The sequence below is a fragment of the Trichosurus vulpecula genome, chromosome 4, assembly GCF_011100635.1.
Source record: "Trichosurus vulpecula isolate mTriVul1 chromosome 4, mTriVul1.pri, whole genome shotgun sequence".
Lineage (NCBI taxonomy): Eukaryota > Metazoa > Chordata > Mammalia > Diprotodontia > Phalangeridae > Trichosurus > Trichosurus vulpecula.
The window spans coordinates 145,621,136-145,636,512 of record NC_050576.1 but is presented as its reverse complement, the minus strand read 5'-3'; positions in this window follow the sequence as shown (position 1 = coordinate 145,636,512).

Genomic DNA, 15,377 nt, shown 5'->3' with positions numbered 1-15,377 from the left:
GAGTAAGCACTAGCTTTGAACTGTGAAGCTACATGGGTCATGGTTCCTTTGCAGGCTTTCACGTGACTACAAGGAACAATTGACAAGCACTTTCTATTTCTCTGAGTGTATCTCCCTTGGGGAAAAAAAATTCAGACTTTCCAGTAAGAAAAATAGACCATTTAACTCCAACTCTTCTTCTGAAGTGACAGATGCAGACTGCTTGGCAATTTGTCTCCTTGGGTACTCTCTGTTTATAGTTCAGTGACAGATACTATAAGTCATGGGAGAAAAAAATTACAATTTTAAGAGATGGAGGCCACTTTGTGAAAACTGAAGTTTATAAATGAAATCTTTTGGCAACTTTTAGTGCCCAAGAGAGATGATGACATCCACCTGTACTTTTCCCATTTAATGGCTCTATTCCTTAAGTGGTTGTTCTATGATTTCTCATCTATCCTTGCTCTTATCAGCTATAGACTATAATCATTCTCTGTTTCTTTTAAACCCATCCTTTACTCCTCAAATAGAATAGTTCCAAAAGCCTATAAACTGTTCCAAAATAAGGAACTAGGCCACTATGGCTTATCTTAGTTCCGGAGTGGGGTACCTGCAGCCTTTTATTAAGGGGACTTGGTCTGTGAAGTTTGGATTCAAACCGCAGTACTTGAGGGGGCCACATGTGGCCTCGAGGAGGCAGGTTTCCCCCTTCCCCCTCCCTGTACTTAGTTCATATGAGATACAAAGCTAATACTTAATAAGAGTTATTGAATGAATGAATGAGTGAATTGACAAGTGAATGTGAGATGTGGCCAAACACAGTGTCAAAAATTAATAATAATAATTCACATTTATAGAGCACTTAAAACTTAACAAAATACTTTTCTCCCAACAACCTTATGAGGTAGTCAATCAAGCATTTATTAAGCACTTACTATGTGCCTGGCATGGTGCTAACCACTTAACCTCAAGCACTAGATAAAATTCTTTTTTTTTTCTGAACATGGCAGCATTCTCATTCACATTTCCTTTCCTGAAATTCAGCAGAATTGAAAAGCAAATGCAAAAGATTCAGGCCTTCTAATCTTCCTATCTGGCTTGACCATAATCTATCCATAGCAAGGGATAACTGATGGATAGCCTTTGTGCTCCCTTGCTGGAAAGGCCCCCAAATGTATTTGTTGGTCCCTCTGTGATAGACCTATGGAAGTCAATCAGGTTGGGAAGGCACAAATGGATTACTCTCTTCATTGTGGGCAGGATTACCCTTATTGATAGGGTCACTGTTCATATGGAATATTGGAACCTACAGGGCTGACTGACTGTGCATAAGATTTCAGCCTCTCTTTTTATCTAGCCATCCAACAAAGTTACTTTGATAAAGGTAAGAAGGGTCTGCCCACTTTTATCAAATAACATAAGGCATAAATGAGAGATACATACAAAAATAAAAGACAGGAGTAGAATTTAGTATGTTAAAAAAAAGCAGGGATAGTAATCATGATCTCAAACAAAGTTAAATAGATTTAATCAAAAGTGAAAAATAGAGAAATTGTGTCAGCGATATTGTTCAATATTGTTCTAGACCATTTAAAATACCTAGGCAGTATAAAATACCTGAGCATATACCTGTCATAAAATACCTGTCAAAACAGACACAGGAACTATAGGAATATAAACATAACTTTTTATACAAATGAACTCAGATCTAAATATTTGAAATAATATTCATTGTTCATGGGTAGGTAAAGCCAACATAATTTTTAAATGACAGTTTTACCTAACTAATCTATTTATTCAATGTCATCCCAATTAAATTAGTAAAAAATTATTTTACTGAGTTAGAAAATGATAACAAAGTTCATTTGGAATAACAAAAAGTCAGGAACTTCAAAGAAATCAGGGGAAAAGGAGGTAAAGGAAGTAAATTCAGCAGTATCAGACCTTAAAGTATATTATAAGATGAGAGCATTGTTGAAATGTAAAAAGGATAATTTCAATTATCTTAAATTAAAATTTTCTTGCATCAGTAAAACCTATATAGCCAACAATAGAAGGAATACAGAAAATTGGGGGAAAACTTTCGTAGACAATATCTCAAAAAAGGATGCGATTAGGTTGGAATGTTGCTGTGGTACAGGAAATGATGAGCTGGTTATCTAACAAAGACCTTTGTTTTCCTCCTAGACATAGGGATAGAAAGAATTTCATCTTAGCCTGTGGCTATTCTGCCTGGCTTTTTTTAGCTAAGTATATTGGCTATGACAAAAAACTGTTAGCCTAGACTCATCAAGAAGAGGTTCTAGACACTATATTATAGCCCAGTGGTCTCAAACTCAAAGAGAGAGAGAGGGACCACTAGACCCTGCCTAAGGGGCAGCTAGGTGGAGCAGTAGTTAAAGTATCAGGCCTAGAATCAGGAAGACCCTGGGCAAGTCACTTAATCCTATTTGCCTCAGCTTCCTCATCTATAAAATGAACTGGAGAAAGAAATGGCAAACTATTCCAGTGTCTTTGCCAAGAAAATCCCAAATGGGATCAGGAAGAGTTGGATACAACTGAAATGGCTGAAGAACAACAACAAACCCTACCTAAAGATGCCTGATGGTGGCATATTGACTTAGAAAACCACATACTAACATTATCTATGTTCTATTATATTTTTATTTATCTTAAAAAGTATTTCCAATCATATTTTAATCTGGTTTGGGAAGCACTTGGGAGCATTGGCAGAGCTGATAGTGTTTTCGACATCTCTGGTATAGCAAACTGAAGTTATATTGGCCAACTAGTGATCCTAAAGAAATAAGCCTGAAAGCTGGTAACAGGGAGCAACACCCATCCAAGACCAGTAGATCGAGCCTCCATGTTGTCTACTGTACTCAGTAGTCACTAGAAGACAGTAGAACATCTTTCAATTTATATTCTATGCCTAGTAATTGCTATGAGACTATCAGAGAGCAATGGAATAACCTGTCCTGCAGAGAGGCAAATCAGGGTATTAGGCCCAGGGAGAGCACCTTGATACTGTTCTTGTCCCAACATATCATCAGTGGTCCTATAGCATCTGAGGCATGGGTTGTTCCTCTATGCACATACCTTGCCCCTTATGTATATGCTTCTTATTGTGATCTCAATTAGTGCCAACTCTCCCTAAAGGTGGTATGTGTATTTATGGGAGAGTATGCTATAGTAGGTTTATAGGAGAAATGTTCCATTGGGACCTTTCTTACTAAGCTTTTTCATTAAATGGCTTTTTGTTTGAAATAATTTTGTGATCTGGGTGACTAGAAAATAAATAAAAACCTTATTTGCGGTTTGTGAACTATAATTTTTAATGGATGCAGACACACAGAACACCCTTATTCTGGGGTAACTATTCTAGGGGCCTCACATGAGAGAAATGAATGCCCTGGGTACCACATACACATGGGTGTATATATAAACATAAATGCCCATTTATGTGTATAGAGACATATATGGCAGCTGGCAGCACAATGCTGAACTTAGTCAGGAAGACCTGAGATACTTACACACTACGAGACTGTGAGCAAATCACTTAATCTTTCTCATCCCACTTTCTGATCCATAAAATGAGGACCATAACTCCTCCGCCATCAACCTAATGGAGTAGTTGGGAGGTTCAAATGAAATGACATATGGCAGGCATTTTGTAAACTTTAAAGCACCATATAAATATCAGTCATAGGAAGATAACATAGTATTTATATTAGTGATTTAATGTTTGCAAAGTGCTTTATATGTTATCTCATTTGATCCTTACAACAAACCTGTTAGGCGTTATCTCTGTTTCACAAAGGAGGAAATCTGTGAATAGAATAAAGTGATTTCCTCAGAACTATGCAGCTAGTAATTAACTATGGCTAGATTTGAATTCAGGTCTTCCTGACTGTAGGTCTATACTCTATTTATGGGTATATATGCATGTGTATGTATACATACATATGTACATACATATATCTATATATAAATATACTTATTACATATATAAATATTATTTGTAATCTGGCCTCAGACACTTGACACATGTACTAGCTGTGTGACCTTGGGCAAGTCACTTAACCCCAATTGCCCTGCCCAAAAAAAAAATATTATTTGTATGTATATATTTGTTCTTGTTCAGTCATTTGTCAGTCGTGTCCAACACTTTGTGATCCCATTTGGAGTTTTCTTGGCAAAGATATGTGGTGGATGGAGTGGTTTGCCATTTCCTTCTCCAGCTCACTTTACAGATGAGGAAACTGAGGCAAACAGAGTTAAGTTGCTTGTGCAGGGTCACACAGCCAGTAAATGCCTGAAGCCAGATTTCAACCCAGGAAGATAAGTCTTCCTGACTCCAGGCCTGACACTATCCACTGTACCACCTAGCTGCCCTGTGTGTATAGATGTGTGTATGTGTATATAATCATAAATATATGTATATATATATATATATATACACATACTTAACATATAAACAGGTGTACATATGTACCACCTGCTAATTTGAATAGTAACTCCTCAAGTGAGTAGGATCAATATGATACTCTTCTGAACATTATATTCCCTAAACATCCAACAGCTAAAATCATAAATCTGGGAGATCTGAGCATTAGGATTGTCACGACTCTGCCAAGACTTCATTGTTAGTAAATCTCAATTGAGCCATCTCTCCTGAGCCAAAGAAAATATCCAATTAAACTTATTTATCATTGCAACCTTAGGAGGTTCAAAGGAAGCCCCTGGGACAGGCCTAAGGGGAAACTCACATGTATGTTTAACCAAAATAGCCTCATTATTGGCTGTTTCATAATTAGCTCTCCATTGCTTGACTTCATTCTGAGACCATGCTGAAGTTGATCATGCACCCTTTAAACTCATCCTAACCTTCCATATTGCTGAGCCTGGGTTTAGCCACAGGCATAACTGGAATGGTGAGGTTATGGGAAGGAGTTGTCAGACCAGCCCTTATTTCTGTTCTCATCCTGTACTTTTGAGAGCTTTTCTACAGGAAATAAGCTGAAGTGAGAAGGTAGGTAGGCTGTTGTTGCTATCCTTGTCTGGTTTTTCCACCATTCATTCCTTCCTGGCCTTTAGATGTTCATTTGCTTGTGGCCCATTCATTGCCATTTGCTCTGTCCCTTAGCTACCCTTCCAGAGCATGATTGCCTCAGAAAATTATACCTTTACTGTTGTATTTGAGCATGCACAGTACAGCAGCTGACATTCATACAGCGCTTGAAAGTTTGCAAAGTACTGTGCATACATTATTTACCTTAAGCCTCCAACAGCCCTGAGGAAGATTCTAAAGCTAAAGGTATTGTCTCCATTTTACAGATGAAGAAGCTGGGGCTCAGAGCAGTTAAGAGATTTGCCCATGATCACAGGAGTAATAAATATCTAAGTCAAATTCAGTTCTTCCTGATGTTTAGTCCATCATTCTACCCCCTGTGCTACCTTTTCCCTTCTCAACTCCAGGGAAGGTATTTTAACCACATTATAACCAGTAATACCATTGTTTGAACTCGTAGATTTTCTAGTTAATAAAAACAATATTAAAATTAACTGTTTTTGTTTTTTAAAATTTCCTTTTCTTTACATTTAGGCAAATCGTATCTGTTTTCATGAAAGCGGTACCTTTACCAATCTAAGCCCAAAGAGGCACTCATGAGTGAGGAAAGGGCCATCCAGACTGCAGACTTGACTAATGGGGCCAGTAACAGTCATTGAGGGAGGGGGTCAGAGGGAAGGAAAGAATTAGGAACTCAAAATTTTAAAAGAAAAGAATGTAAAAAAAATTAATATTCAATTAAAATGTAAAAAAAAAAGAAATCCATTCAAACTCAAGGTCAAGGCCAATATAACTTGAGGAATGCCCAGGCTGAACATCTGAGTCCCCCAGAGTTCCATGTCAGTGTTCCTGTGGGCAGGTCCAAGGCTGTGTTAGGCTAATAGATCATAGAATCATAGAATTATTACCACATCATCTAGTCCAACTCCCTCCTTTCTGCCATGAAGAACTGGAGGCCCAGAGAGGTCACCCAGTAAGTAGCAGAGCTGAGATTTGAACTGAATTTCTCCAAATCTGAATCCTAAAAATCTGAATTCCACTGTTCTATTCTGCCTCTTTACATTTCATCAGCCTAGCCTGTTATTATAAAAATGTAATGAAAAGTGATGACTACCTTTCCTTAAAGAACATTACTGTATTTCCCCATGTATGAGACTCACCCCTTTTCGAAAAATTTGGGGTCTAAAAACTGGGTGTGTTTCATACAGTGGCTGTAGATTTTTTTATTTGCATTTCCCACTTTTTCATGCTTGTTGTCTTTGCACTCATCGTTTCGCATTTGTTACCAGTATATTAGGTTACATTTTGCCACGTTCTGCCCAGAAATGGCTCAAAAAAGATTTTGGTACAGTGCTGAATTCAAGTTAAAAGTGATCCTGTTTGCAAAAGTGAAAGGAAATCACCCTGCTGAATGTAAGTTTGGTCCTCCTCCAACTGAGAAAACAATCCGAGACTCGCCATGGAAAGAAGAAACCCTACTGAAAACGCCATGGCAGAAGAAGGCCATGAGAGGCAAGTCAGCAAAATGGCCTGATTTAGAGAGGGAATTGAAGATATGGATTGAAGAGCAAAGGGCAATTGGAATTCCTATGTCCACAAAGATGGTTCAGCATGAGGCAAGAAGAATTGCTGATGAAAAAGAAGTTACTGATTTCAAAGGAGGACACAACTGGTGCTTCAGGTTCATGAAACGGAATGGACTAAGCATGCATACATGCACCAGACTTGCCCAAAAGATGCCTGAAAGCTATGAGCAGATGAATAAAACATGAGTTCGATAACTTTATGTAATAATATTTTTTTTTCAAATTTCAGGCCCCAAAATCAAGGTGTGTCTTATACATGAGGCAATACAGTATATAATTTCACTACTTCCGACAGGCCTTGTTTTGAAATAGTCTAAGTCAGTGACATTTTTATTCTCTCTATAAATACACAGGTTCATAAGATCATAGATTTAGCCCTGGAGGGAATCTCAGAGGTCACCTAATCCAACCAATTTATTTTACAAAATGGGAAAATGAGGTCCAGAAAAATGAAGTGGCTTCCTAAAGTCTACATAGTAAACCAGCAGATGAATCTTTTTAAAAATATATTTTGGTTTTTTACATCTCTATAATTTCTTCCAATATCCTCCTCCCCCTCCCTGAGAACTATTCCATATAACAAATAGTATTTTTAAAGACAGAAAAAGAAAAGGAAAAGGACAAAAATCAGCATAACTGATCAATGCGCTGAAAAAAAAAATCTGAAAATATGTGCAATGTATAACACTTGTGGACCTCCCACCTCCTCAAAGAGATGCGTATGATGGCAATGTCTCTTCATATCTCTTCTCTTGAGCCACGCTTGTTGTTTTGCAAGATTCACTTTCGATTTTTTATAGTTATTCTCTCCAGTTACATTGCTGTGGAATATACAGTGTGTATATTATTTCTTGGCTCTAGAAGATATATCTTAATTAGAACCTATGCCTTTTGACTCTCAACCTCTTCCTATGCTTCTTTTTAAAAAGAGAAACTCAGAAATTTCCCCACACACTCTAATGACTGAACTTGTGAACCTAACACCAGAAAGTGGTGCTAATCACACCTTTCACTAGACCCAACCAGGTGTTACCCTCTTCCAGAGATCTCTGGAGTGATTGCCAGTGGGAGTGGCCATAAGCCAGAATGCCGCTAGGATAGCCTTAAGCAAGAACAAGAACGCTGCCTCTCTGAACCTGGGCAGAGCCAGACCAGATATGTGAGTGAAACTAACTGAATAGGGTTCTGAGAGTACGTTACATTCTACTCTCCTTTCTTCTAGTGCATCATTTTTCTCCCCTTGTCTAATAATGCTGGAATTGGTATTCCTGTGAGCAGGGCTAGGAGAACAATTTGCTCCACAAAGAGAGAACAAGAAATTTTCCCTTGCAAATATGGGTGTAGACTACTACCTGCTGAGGTTTAGAAAGAGTCATCCGTACCTGTAACTTCATGTGATATAATCAACGAATACACCCTAGAATAAAAAAGACTAAGCTAAATTGTACACAGAGGCTATTGTCAATAGGGTTAAATCTTTCTGTGTAGCAGAAATGTCTCCATGAAGCTTCATTTCCCACAATACCTGCTAAAGGAGCGTCAATCATTGGTTGTGATTCTCTGGAATATATTTCCCAGAGGGCCGTTTATGTGCTTGTGTGATGACATCACCAGGCAGAGAGCTGGGAAGTGTGCTCCGAGATCGGAGGTTTTAAAGGAGTCTGTTGAGTGGAGGGAATAGACCTGGAGAGACTATATGAAGCAGTATAACCATTGTAGCCCTGGAAATAGGAATTATAGCTGGACCATCATGCTCTAGAGCTGAGACAAAAACTTTCAGCCAATTTTCCAGTCTGCTGCAAGAAATGGCTGGAAAGGAGGGGATGGAGATAAGCATTTATATAGAGCCTACTATGTACTAGACACTTTACAATTATTCTTTCATTCGATCTTCACAGCAACCCTGGGAGGTGCGCGCTGCTATTATTTCAATTTTACAGTTGAGGAAATTGAGGCAAACAGGCTAAATCCCACCAGTAATAAGTGTCGGAGATTGGATTTGAACCCAGGTCTTCCTAACTCCAGGTACCCTTCCCTCCTTCTATTTACCTCGCTGCCACAGGTTGATGACATTGTACACTGAACATTTACCACTGAAGCTATGAGATCAAACGAGATCATATATGTAAAGCACTTTGCTAATCTTAAAATGCCACATAAATGTTAGCGATGATAGTGATGATAATGATGGTGATGGTGAGGATGATGATGATGATGATGAAGAAATGACCGTCCTCCCATCATGCTAGGAATTAGGAATTAAAGAATTAGGTTGAAAAGCCCCTGGACACATAGGACATGACAGAAAACATTTTATTGCTTGATTCCCTTCCTCATTTGCCTTTTTTCATGTCTTAGTTAAGAACCTAATAAAACTCTGTTCGCCTTGGTTTCCTCATCTAAAATGAGCTGGAGAAAGAAATGACAAACCACCCTAGTATCTTTGCTACAAAAACTCCAAATGGCGTCACAAAGAGTTGGACAGGACTGAAAAATGACTAAACAACAACAAAATGTTTAATAAATAAATAAAAAAAATCCCTTATTGGATGTAAATGTTGCCTTATGATAGAGCAAGAGAGAGAAACTTTGCATTGGATAAGGGGCCTGGCACGTGTTCACTAGTCTGTTTACCCCAAACAGTCACACTCAATTTGGGAGTAGCATGGGGTGCTATAAACACACCCTTACAAACACTATACACAATAAGGGATTTTAAAGCTTTCTAAAATTAATGATGACACTATTTTTCTGCTCACAATTCACAGCCCATTTATAGGAACTTGTAATAACTGCCTTTTATGAACACAAATGTATATAGGATGTCCCATAAGTCTTAGTGCAGTTTTAGGCTATTAAGCCCTAAAACTACACTAAGACTTTTGGGACACCCTGTATTTACCAGCATCCCCTATAACCAGCTATGATCACATTCCTATATGCTGGACTACCACATTTTTCATTACTGAAGAGTTTGTTTTCATTGGGGTTGGATGTAGTAAGTTTATACTTGAGACCTCCTGAAGAGAAAGGAAAGAAAGAAAAAGAAAGAAAGGAAGGAAGGAAAAAGAAAGGGGGGAGAGAGAGAGAGACAGAGAGAGAGAGAGAGAGAGAGAGAGAGAGAGGAGGGAAGAAAGGGAAGGAAGGAAGGAAGGAAGGAAGGAAGGAAGGAAGGAAGGAAGGAAGGAAGGAAGGAAGGAAGGAAGGAAGGAAGGAAGGAAAAAGTTACGGAGTACATAAAAATGGAAGCAAAACATGGACTTTACCGAAGAGAAGACCCCTCCCTCTCCTTGTTGCCACTACTATCATTGGCTCAACAAACTACTATTCAGCATTGGATGGACCTATTAGCCTGATGCTGACTGACAGTCAGCCAGTGACAGGAGATACTGCAATGCTGAAGAGAGTGCTGGACTCATCCCTTCTTTCTATCCTCCCTTCCCCCTCTCCCCTCACTTCCTGATTTAATACAAGAATTAAGGTCACAGGAAGCAGTCTGAGTATTTGTAATGTGTCCTCTACTGTTGGGGAAACTGGAAACAATAGTGGACCCTATTGGATCATAGCTGTTTTTCTTTTCTTGTTGTTCCATCAGTAACTTGGGGAAGGAAAGGAAAGCAGTATAAGGATAGACTTCCAGGTGGTACTTGGGCACTTCCAAGAGGCACATATCAATCTAACAGTGGCTATCCCTGGTCAGAAACCTCAGTTGCTTCCTATTGCCCCAGGACCAAATGAAATGCCTTTAAGTAAAGTGCTTTGCTAAACTTAAAGCTCTCTGTAAGTGCTAGTTTTCCTTGTTATTGTCCGTTGTCACTGTTGTTAAAATACAAACTCCTGTGTTTGTCATTTAAAGCCCTTTACAATTTAGTTGCAGTCCATCTTTCCATATAAATTTCACATTACCACTGTCCCTCACCAGCTATACACTCCAACCAAACTTCCCTACTGGCTTCTCCCCATCTATACACACCATTCCATCTCCTGCTGTACCCTTAAATGAGCAGGAATGCTGTCCTTCCTCACCTCAATTCTTGGAACTCCTAACCCCCTTCAATGCTCAGTTCAAATGCTACCTCTCACATCACACCTTCCATGATGCCCCCATTTTTCCAAGCTTTTCCCTCTCAAAATTACTCTTTTTTCTTTGTATATATCTTGTATTTATTTCAAAATGTGGTGTAGGGCAGGGACATGAAACTCATGGCATGAAAGCATGGCTGAACCAAATTAAAATGTAATTCGGGGAGCAGCTAGGTAGCACAGTAGACAGAGCACCAGCCCTGGTGTCAGGAGGACCCAAGTTCAAGTCTAGCCTCAGACACTTGATATTTACTAGCTGTGTGACCTTAAGCAAGTCACTCAACCTTAATTACCTAGCCAAAAAAATGTAATTGGGAAACGTTTAACAAAATAAAAATACAAAATAATATTTATTATATATGCATAACATAGAGTTTTTAGATATGTATATATAAACAAAAATATAAGATAATGTTAATTATACATATATAACTTAGATAATGTTAATATAATTATATATATGTATATATATATACATAAAATAATGTTAATTTGAGGTTTTCTAAGTCAATATGTGACCAGCAGAGATTTGTTTCTATTTGAGTTTGACCCACTAATATAGGGGATAGAGGACTGCCCAGGCAGCCATGAAGATTCTTCAGCTCTCATCTCTGATCCTATAATAGTTGTGTGACCAAGTGCTCTAGACAGCTCTCTAAGACTTAAATTGCAGAGAAGGTGTCTATTTGCCTGGTTAAATGGAGTTCTCCACAGCAGTGGCATCACAAGGATAGCCCCTATCCCCTATCTGGTATTCTGCCAGGACAAATGCTTGAGCTCTTTGAGGGAAGAGCAAAGCTTTTTCTTTGTATCTACAGTGTCTTGCACATAGTAGGTATTTAAATATTTATCGAATCAAGCAGTTCCTAAGTGTCTGCCGTGTTGGCAGAAGATTGTTGTGGAGTTGCTGGTAGCCGCTACCTCATGAAGCTTGTGGTCTAATATAATAGCTCCATGTTCTTTAATATTTCAAGGATCTATGAATCAGTCAGTATTCCTCCTCATACGCAAACCTCAACCTCTCTAGCAGAGGGAGTCGCACGGGTTAGATTTATGATTTGTGTAAATTAAAACTTCCTAACAGTCAGAGCTCTCCAGAAATTAGAATGATGCTAATTGGGGAGGTCTTGGAAGGAAGCCTTGGGTATGCTGTAGACTGAGGAGATTCCTGTTCACGTGTGTTCTGGGTTTGACGTCTCTGAGGACCCTTTCCCAAGGCGAGATTCTGTGACTTTCTTTTTTGACACTCTTCAGGAACAGCTAAAGTGGCTAAAAAAGTCACCACCCTGAGGCCAACCTAGTCATTCTCCCTGAGGTCCAAATCCAAATATATGTTCCTATGATTTATTTAATACTTTGACATACACAAAGCAGTGTTTCCCAGTGAGGTAGGTGGTACAAGTGTTATTAGTCCCATTTTAAATATGGGGAAACTGAGGCACACAAAGAAGATGAAGTGACTGTCAGGGATACATAGCTGGTCAGAGTCAGCCCAAATTCTAGGTCTAACTGAAGAGATTTGGGGTGCTGGGATCCCAAAAATGCCAAGGCGGAGTTGCCTGGAATGAATTCACATACTCAAGCCACCTTTCAGTCAAGAGGCAGTTTATCATAGAATAATAGAAGCCAATAGAAGCAGGTAAGCATCCTTATGGAACCTGGGAGAGACTGAGGATATCCTGGTGCTGGGATTTATATGGAAAAGGGGCATGGGAAAGGAAAGCCAGGGATGCTAATTAGGTAATGCAAGGGGAGGGGTCCAGGTGTCTTTGGGAGCTATGGATGGGAAAGTGTAGGGAGTATATCAGATATTGGGGGAGAAAAGACAGTTTTTGTTGCTGTTGTTGTTTAGCTGCCATAGGCATGGACTTTGGGCAAGCACCAGAGACAGGATCCTTGGGCAGGCACCCTGGGAAAGAGTCCTTGGGTCAGTATCCCTGTCGATGTCCTGATAAAGGAATTACAGAGTTAGGCCTGCAACAAGGGAAAATTTTCTCACAAAGGGGGGTGGGGTGGGGTAGGGCTGGGTTACTTTCAGAAACATGATTTTAGGGCTTTGGGGAGTCCAGGTCCCACCCCACCCCCATCATAACTGTAAGCCAAATATTTTGGTGGGGTTTTTTTTTTTGGTTTTTTAATTGCATCATGCTCTCAAGGCCATATCCCCATTTCTCTGATATTGTCTAGTGTAGGTGGCTTTCAAGATGTTGTTCAGCCCTGAGATTCTCTGATTTTATGACATAAGCCCAAGGTTCTGGAACCTTGTGTCTTGGATGCCACCATAGCACTCAAGGGGAACATATGTAGGATGTTTTCTACACACCAAAGCCCAAGAGGGACAGAGAGAGGAACAAGAGAAGTTTGAAGATCTCTTCTTGAGGATTCTTCCCTGGTGGCATCAGACTTGTAGAGAAGATAGGGTGTGTTGAACCTGACCTAGGAAAGATGGATAGAATGAAAGAGATTGAATCTGGTTAGATTGGAGAGGATTAATCCAGAGAAGCAGGTAAGACCAGTGAAATTGCCAAGAAAGGAAGAAAGAAATAAGAAATGTTAAAGGCTGTGGTTTAGTAAGTAAACTTAAACAAGGAAAGGACAAACAGAGACAGAGAGAGAGAGAGACAGAGAGAGAGAGACAGAGAGAGAGAGAGAGAGAGAGAAGAGAAGAGAAGAGAAGAGAAGAGAAGAGAAGAGAAGAGAAGAGAAGAGAAGAGAAGAGAAGAGAAGAGAAGAGAAGAGAAGAGAAGAGAAGAGAAGAGAAGAGAAGAGAAGAGAAGAGAAGCAGGAAAGCGATACTAGCCTGTGGTAATGTCTCCTTCCTCTAAACTCTCATGAGTTCTTTTCAGTGGAAGTCATTTGACAATCAGTCACATGCAGCTTTGCAACATCTCTTCTATTGTCTGAATTATTCAAGTCTTTCACCATCATTTGACTAGTCACATGTTGGTGCTTTGCTTCCCCATCTAAAGGCTGGGTGCCCCTGGAACACAGGCGTGCCTCTCTCTCTGGAGCCTCAGAGCACCTAGCACATAAGAGGTAATCGATAAATATAGGCAATTTGAAAGGGGAATGAGAGAGTAAAGCAAGATCCAGGGCCCATTGAAGAACAAGATGTGCTAATGGGGGATATTTTGTACCACTTGTTGTCAAGAAGGACAAAAGTACAAATTCAGGGCTAGCTTGCCTGCCTGGTCACTTGATTCAATCCTATGTTCCCACCTCTGAAGTCCTAAGATCATCGATCTTGAGCTGGAAAAGACTTTAGACATCTGTAAGTTCAACCCCTCCATTTCACGGATGAGGAAACTGAGGCCTAGGGAGGTTAAGTGACATCTAGCCCAAGGTCACATAGCTAGTAAATGTTTGGGGCTGGATTTGAATCCAGGTCTTTCTGACTCCAAGCTTGGCACTCTCCACTAGACAACTGTTCTCCTCAAGTTGCTCGTTTTAAGCCACCATCATCTCCAGAAAGATTTCCTTTACCCAACTACCCAGGTGAAAATGACCTGTTTCCTCCTTGCACTTTTATCTGGATTTTACCTTCTCAAAGTATCTTAGTCATTGTGTATTTAACTACCCTCCCCCCCATTTAGATCTTAAGCTCCTTGAGAATAGTCTTTGTCATAGCTATCTTTGTGATTCCAGCTTCTAACAGAGGTTGCTCTTCTTTCAGTCTCCCCCTTCATGCCAGACGAGTTCTTTGGCTCACTCTCTCCCTGCTCCCTCCTCCAGCTGTGGCATTCCCAGCAGTGACTCTGCAGTGTTCTGGAGTCTCCTTCCACTGATGTCCTGGAGTCCACTGTGTCTCATTTTCTTGCTTTTTTTCTATAAGCATGTATTTTTGTGCTTGCCCCCGGCCAAAAGTGATGGTTAAGATTCTGATGCAAATCTGGGCTGGTGAAGATTACAGCAAGACCAGTGACTGCCACCGGATGTAGCAGTCAATCAGTTAACTGACATTTATTTAGCCACTATTATATGCCAGGCACTGTGCTAAACAACAGAGAAACAATAACAACAAGCCATATAGTAATTAAGAGAATTCTTAATAAGTATATAACTAATAAATATTTTAATAAGTAATTAAGAAATTAATAAGTAATCTTAATAAGTAACTAAGAAATTAAAATGTAGCAATTAAAAGTTCATTGATGAACCTGGAGAGAATAGTGGACAGCCAGATTGTGAGGGACTGAGAAATGAGTTGGGAGGGTTCCAATTTCAATCCAATGTTTTTCCCAGAATGCAGTACTGCCTCTCAAAGCAACTGTCTCCGGCTAGATTCTTTTTAAGCAAAATAATTAGCCTCTGTAAACCTGATTATAAGTATATATTTTTGCTTTTGGAGGCTTCTTTTTATCTTATCTTACAACACTGGAGTGCAAGAGCAGTTAATACAATGTCAAATCATGAGGGGATATAACAGTTTAAAATTTATAAATTCTGATTTCTTGTTTCTGCTCTAATGACAGAATCCCGAGGGCCACTTCAATAAAAAGCAAACAAAACCAAACTAGGGAGACCGACGGACACACAGACAGACCATTCATTGCTAAGGCGTCAGATCACTGGCCCCATCAGGTTGAAATGGCTGAGCAAAGAGAATACGACCAGGGCTGGTGGCTAGTGCTGCCCTGATCAAAGGGCCTCTGGCCCTG